This window comes from Anomaloglossus baeobatrachus, chromosome 3 (assembly GCF_048569485.1).
Source record: "Anomaloglossus baeobatrachus isolate aAnoBae1 chromosome 3, aAnoBae1.hap1, whole genome shotgun sequence".
NCBI classification, from domain to species: domain Eukaryota; kingdom Metazoa; phylum Chordata; class Amphibia; order Anura; family Aromobatidae; genus Anomaloglossus; species Anomaloglossus baeobatrachus.
The window spans coordinates 316270333-316277945 of NC_134355.1; positions in this window are offsets into that span (position 1 = coordinate 316270333).

The window sequence follows — 7613 nt, forward strand, 5'->3', positions numbered from 1 at the left end:
ATCCAGGAGTTCCTGCAAGCTTTCCGAAGTACCTTCGATGAGCCCGGACGAACTACCGCAGTGATCTCTTCGCTTCTCCGGCTACGCCAAGGGACCCTGACCGTCGGCCAATACGCCATCCAGTTCCGCACGCTCGCCTCTGAGCAGGGCTGGAACAATGAGGCCTTGACGGCGGCCTTTTGGGAAGGTCTCTCTGGCCGCATCAAAGACGAACTAGCCGGCCGTGACGTTCCACGAACCTTGGACGCTTTGATTTCCCTGGCCACTCGGATTGACCTCCGTTTTCGGGAGCGTACCAAAGAGATAGTCCGGGAGAAGCGACCACCTTGCCACGCCTTGCCCCCACAGAAACCTACCGCACCCTCGTCCCTGCCTTTCCGCGAATCGTCACCAGAACCCATGCAAGTGGACCGTCTGACCCAAGCAAAGCAACGCCGTGCAGAATGGCTCGCCCGTGGCCTGTGCTTCTATTGTGGAGACGGGTCACATGCTTCGAACATGCCCTGAGAAACCTGGTAGACCCCAGGTCCAAGGGATGGTGGGAACCGCCACCCTTGCCACCGAAATCACTTTGGTTCCAGTTAAACAGACTGTCCGGGTGACGACAGAGGGGACCCGGTTTTCAGCTGAGGCCCACATCGATTCCGGGGCAGCAGGCAACTTTATTCACCAAGCCACGGTAGACAAATACCAGGTCTCTGTCACCCCGCTGAAGAAGCCTCTCTGGTTCGCCTCAGTGGACGGCAAACCGCTCTACGAACCTGTCCGGTTTACCACCGAGCCCGTGAACCTCCAGGTTGGCACTTCGCATACGGAGACCATCGCCTTCTATGTCATCCCGAGGATGGCTCCTGAGCTCCTGCTGGGTCTGCCCTGGCTGAAACTCCATGACCCTGTTAGACTGGCCTCTCCATGTGGGCGGCGCCTGATCATCGCTTGTGTTTCTATGCCTTGTCTTGTGAGCTAAGTGCTCAGGTCTTTGTTCCTGTTTCCTATTACTGCCTTAAAGTACGCTGTGACCTTAGTGACCTGGTCCTGTCTTTGCTTCCTGATACCTGCACCCGTTCCTGCCACGTTAGTGCTCCAGCTACCGTGTACCCTGCCCTCCAGGTGGGGTGCTCGGTCCAGTGGATTCACCTCCTGGGCCTACCAGTCCTCCCTGGCCCTCACACATTGATACAGTAATTCATGCAAGAAGAGCCCCGACCAAGTATTCAGTACATTTACTGTTCATATTTTTCAGCAGGCCAACTGACCAACAGTAGGCCAACATTTCTGAGTTTAAAATCATATTTTCAGTTGGTCTTATATAATATTCTAATTTTCTGAGATAATGACTTTTGGGTTTTCATTGGCTGTAAGCCATAATCATCAACATTAGCAGAAATAAACACTTAAAATAGATCACTCTGTCTGTAATCACTCTATATAATATATGTGTTTCCCTTTTTGTATTGAATTACTGAAATAAATTAACTTTTGATGATGTTCTAATTTATTGAGATCTACTTGTAGTTACCATTATTATTATATTTTTATATTTGGCTTGTTTGAAGCACTTTTTGTGCTGTATACCCATTATATAATTATTTTCTGTAACTTCCTAATCACTTGAGCTACCTATAGTATATAATTTTTTCTAAATTATAAGGGAAGTACTTTGGTGCCATCTACTGGTTACTTGCTGTATAACACCTTGCCCACTTGTTTTTTATTCTTTTTTTAATTGATTTTTCAATAAAACACTTAATCTGTAAAGGTACTCAGTCTATATTCGCATTTCTTTATTTGCTTTTACAGTAGCTAGTGTAGTAAGGAAATTATAGAATTTTTTTAATGCAGCCATAATAGAAATTAGTTTATAATTAGGGCAATAAGTACATAGCGATTTAGATGATATTTTTTTCAGCCTTTGGACCACCCCTTTAACTTCACTTGTCTGTGAGCTACAAATTAAAAAACACAAAGAAAAGATCTATCATTAAAGGCATAAAGGCATTGTCCAATATTGGAAATCGTCTTCTTAAATGCTAAAGTGACAGAGATTGAAAACAACAAACAAAAAAAACATATACGCATGCCTCCAGGTAACATGATATTCTTATGTCACATGAGTGCTGCAGCCAACCAGTGGCAGAAAATGGACTACAACATTCACAGTTCTGTCAAATTTGTTCTATATGACAGAAGTCCTTGATTGGCGCCAGCACTAGGACATGATGTGGGAGATGAGTGTATGCTTTTTAATTTTATTTTATTTGAGGAACTTTAGTATTTAGGAAGTGTTTGCCCAGTAAACGACAAAAGCTTACAGTGTGTTGTTCCGCTGACTTTTTTTTAAAATTGATAGAATAGTTCAAACACCTACACTATGTATATACTGCCATGTCTAAAAGTTTTGCCACCCTTGAATTTTTTCTGGAAAATGAAGTATTTCCCCAGAAAATTATTGGAATTATTGGAATTACACGTTTTGTTATACGTATGATTATTTCCTTTGTGAGTATGGGAGCAAGATAAAAAAAAATAAAGAAAAAGAAAGGCAAAGTGGACATAATTTCACACAAAACTCCAAAAATAGGCCAGACAAAATTGTTGGCACCCTCAACTTAAAATTTGGTGGCACACCCTTTGGAATAATAAGGTGCAGTCAATTGCTTCCTATAACCATCAGCAAGCTTCTTACACCTTTCAACTGAAATTTTGGATACCTTTTTTGAAAACTGCTCCAGGTTTCTCATATTTGAAGGGTGCCTTCTCACAACCGCAATTTTAAGATCTCTCCACAGATGTTCAATGGGATTTAGATCTGGACTCATTAATGGCCACTTTAGAACTCTCCAGCACTTTGTTTTCTTCCATTTCTAGATGGTTCTTGAAGTATGTTTAGGGTCATTGTCCTGCTTGAAGACCCATGACCTAGGACGCAATCCCAGCTTCTGACACTGGCTGACTACATTGCTACCCAAAATCTTTTGCTAATCACTCACAGCGTCAATGCATTAGGTGATCTCCCGGGAACCACAACCTTCAAGTCCTTTGAACAAGTCCAGATGGAATATAATGTTCCAAGATCACAGTTTTTTAGATACCTGCAGATTCGCACACCGATTCAATCCCACATACAGAAAATTGGAGTGAGGAAATTGATATTATCTCTTCCTATGATAGGTATTCTAAAATCACAAGGACCTTGAGGCCTCATCTCAGCTATATATACTTACCTGTTGTCGGTGGGGGTGGAGTCGGACCCCTTGCCAGCCCAGGATAGATGGAAATCTCTAATTCCCTCTCTACAGGGAGAGGAAAGGGAAAAGATATTGGAATCTCCGACTGCGGTATCCCCATCGGTTGATAATAAGTTGATTCAATGCTACATTGTCCACCAGGCATACCTTACTCCAACTCGATTATTTAGTATGGGCCATTCTCGTACATCGGAGTGCCCGAGGTGTCATCTCTCAGGGGCAAATTTCATACATATGATTTGGAGCTGTCCCAATATATCTTCGTACTGGCGGGGAGTGACATCTCTGCTGACATCGATTGTGTCAATTCCTGTTTGTTTGACCCATTGATATATACCATACTATGAAGAAAAAGACATGGATCGCACATCCCAAAAATACAATGATCTAAAGCCGCTAGGCAAAAAATTAAATAGAACATGAGGTTCTTTTGTTACCATTCTGATCAGATTGTATTAAGCCCACTGCCACGTCACGGCAAACCTCTTGAGTGGGTCCCTAACCTGACCTTTTTGTGCGGCACTGTGCACTGACCACCGCCGCAGCGACAAAGCGCCAGTAGGGCGGGCGACCTGGTGCCTCACAGCACCCATGCTGCAAGGCAAAGCCCCCAAGGCTCCAGGCCGCGCCGCCCCACCGACACCACACCACCACAACAGCAGCCACACAGCACCAGCACACAGTGAGAGGAGCTGTACACTCACCTCCCACTGGCTCCCATATGTGGACTGGGAGCAAAAAGAAGGCTGACCCCTCTTGCAGTCTCCTGCTGATTAAAATCACCTGTGCCAAATGGGGAGAGTGCAGATCCAAGCAAAAAAAAGAAGGGGATAGAATGATATATACCATACTATGAAGAAAAAGACATGGATCGCACATCCCAAAAATACAATGATCTAAAGCCGCTAGGCAAAAAATTAAATAGAACATGAGGTTCTTTTGTTACCATTCTGATCAGATTGTATTAAGCCCACTGCCACGCCACGGCAAACCTCTTGAGTGGGTCCCTAACCTGACCTTTTTGTGCGGCACTGTGCACTGACCACCGCCGCAGCGACAAAGCGCCAGTAGGGCGGGCGACCTGGTGCCTCACAGCACCCATGCTGCAAGGCAAAGCCCCCAAGGCTCCAGGCCGCGCCGCCCCACCGACACCACACCACCACAACAGCAGCCACACAGCACCAGCACACAGTGAGAGGAGCTGTACACTCACCTCCCACTGGCTCCCATATGTGGACTGGGAGCAAAAAGAAGGCTGACCCCTCTTGCAGTCTCCTGCTGATTAAAATCACCTGTGCCAAATGGGGAGAGTGCAGATCCAAGCAAAAAAAAGAAGGGGATAGAATGATATATACCATACTATGAAGAAAAAGACATGGATCGCACATCCCAAAAATACAATGATCTAAAGCCGCTAGGCAAAAAATTAAATAGAACATGAGGTTCTTTTGTTACCATTCTGATCAGATTGTATTAAGCCCACTGCCACGTCACGGCAAACCTCTTGAGTGGGTCCCTAACCTGACCTTTTTGTGCGGCACTGTGCACTGACCACCGCCGCAGCGACAAAGCGCCAGTAGGGCGGGCGACCTGGTGCCTCACAGCACCCATGCTGCAAGGCAAAGCCCCCAAGGCTCCAGGCCGCGCCGCCCCACCGACACCACACCACCACAACAGCAGCCACACAGCACCAGCACACAGTGAGAGGAGCTGTACGCTCACCTCCCACTGGCTCCCATATGTGGACTGGGAGCAAAAAGAAGGCTGACCCCTCTTGCAGTCTCCTGCTGATTAAAATCACCTGTGCCAAATGGGGAGAGTGCAGATCCAAGCAAAAAAAAGAAGGGGATAGAATGATATATACCATACTATGAAGAAAAAGACATGGATCGCACATCCCAAAAATACAATGATCTAAAGCCGCTAGGCAAAAAATTAAATAGAACATGAGGTTCTTTTGTTACCATTCTGATCAGATTGTATTAAGCCCACTGCCACGTCACGGCAAACCTCTTGAGTGGGTCCCTAACCTGACCTTTTTGTGCGGCACTGTGCACTGACCACCGCCGCACCGACAAAGCGCCAGTAGGGCGGGCGACCTGGTGCCTCACAGCACCCATACTGCAAGGCAAAGCCCCCAAGGCTCCAGGCCGCGCCGCCCCACCGACACCACACCACCACAACAGCAGCCAGACAGCACCAGCACACAGTGAGAGGAGCTGTACACTCACCTCCCACTGGCTCCCATATGTGGACTGGGAGCAAAAAGAAGGCTGACCCCTCTTGCAGTCTCCTGCTGATTAAAATCACCTGTGCCAAATGGGGAGAGTGCAGATCCAAGCACTGTGTGCTGGTGCTGTGTGGTGGCTGCTGTTGTGGTGGTGTGGTGTCAGTGGGGCGGCGCGGCCTGGAGCCTTGGGGGCTTTGCCTTGCAGCATGGGTGCTGTGAGGCACCAGGTCGCCCGCCTTGCTGGCGCTTTGTCGCTGCGGCGGTGGTCAGTGCACGGTGCCGCACAAAAAGGTCAGGTTAGGGACCCACTCAAGAGGTTTGCCGTGACGTGGCAGTGGGCTTAATACAATCTGATCAGAATGGTAACAAAAGAACCTCATGTTCTATTTAATTTTTTGCCTAGCGGCTTTAGATCATTGTATTTTTGGGATGTGCGATCCATGTCTTTTTCTTCATAGTATGGTATTTATATCATTCTATCCCCCTCTTTTTTTGCTTGGATCTGCACTCTCCCCATTTGGCACAGGTGATTTTAATCAGCAGGAGACTGCAAGAGGGGTCAGCCTTCTTTTTGCTCCCAGTTCACATATGGGAGCCAGTGGGAGGTGAGTGCACAGCTCCTCTCACTGTGTGCTGGTGCTGTGTGGTGGCTGCTGTTGTGGTGGTGTGGTGTCAGTGGGGCGGCGCGGCCTGGAGCCTTGGGGGCTTTGCCTTGCAGCATGGGTGCTGTGAGGCACCAGGTCGCCCGCCTTGCTGGCGCTTTGTCGCTGCGGCGGTGGTCAGTGCACGGTGCCGCACAAAAAGGTCAGGTTAGGGACCCACTCAAGAGGTTTGCCGTGACGTGGCAGTGGGCTTAATACAATCTGATCAGAATGGTAACAAAAGAACCTCATGTTCTATTTAATTTTTTGCCTAGCGGCTTTAGATCATTGTATTTTTGGGATGTGCGATCCATGTCTTTTTCTTCATAGTATGGTATTTGACCCTTTGATATGCCTGTTTGGGGTGGTGGAGGAAGAGTCCTGGGATCATTACATGACAATATTTCTCAGAGAGGCATTGTTTCTGGCTAGGAAATTAATAGCTCTGAGGTGGATGGGAGATTCGAATCCAACTGTGCGGTCCTGGGTTAAATTAGTCAATGCAACCATAGTCTATGAGCGGGTGGTATATTATAATAGGGGGTGCCCGGGAAAATGTAACAAAATCTGGGGTTTGTGGAATTCTTCTCCAGACACATTTGCGGAGGTTTGAGGGAGATTATGCGGATAATGGTGGTTCCCGTTAGATGTTGGGATATGAAACACTGTCCAACGGTATATTGAGGTATAATGATGCAATGTGGCTGTTGTTGTTCTTTCTTTCTTCCTTTTTTTCTTCCTCTTTCTATCTTGTTTTCAAAATATGATCATGCTGATAGCTAGAGCTGTTCTTATGCTCAATATAATATTAGATATATATGCAAATGATAAGAAGTATGGATAATAACATTGTTCTATCTTAAGTGCTAAAGATATTATGGACTTTATATGACCGTTCATTGTTATATTCAAATATTACTATCTATGTACTGAGCTATTTTAATATGGCAAATGTCAGTTGTACCATGTTTGAAATTGTTAATAAAACGAAGTTAAAAAAAAAAAATCTTTTGATAATCTTCAGATTTCATTATACCTTGTACACAATCAAGGCTCCCAGTACCAGAGGCAGCAAAACAACCCCAAAACATATTTGAACCTTCACCATATTTGACTGTAGATACTGTGTTCTTTTCTTTATAGGCCTCATTCCGTTTTCGGTAAACCAAAAATCTCTATCTTGGTCTCATTTCTTCAACAGACATTGTCCTAGAAAAATGTTTGCTTCCTCACATACATTTTGGCAAAGTGCAGACTAACCTTTAATTGTATCTGTGTCAGCTGTGGAGTACTCCTTGGTCTCCTGCCGTAGCATTTCATTTCATTCAAATGTTGACGGATAATTCATGGTGACACTAATGCACACTGAGCATGCAGGACAGCTTGAATTTCTTTTGAATTTGATTAAGTCTGCTTATTCACCATCTGGACTATCCTGTGTGGCAAACTTTCATCAAATTTTGTCAGTCATCCATGTCATGGGTTGTAAATTCA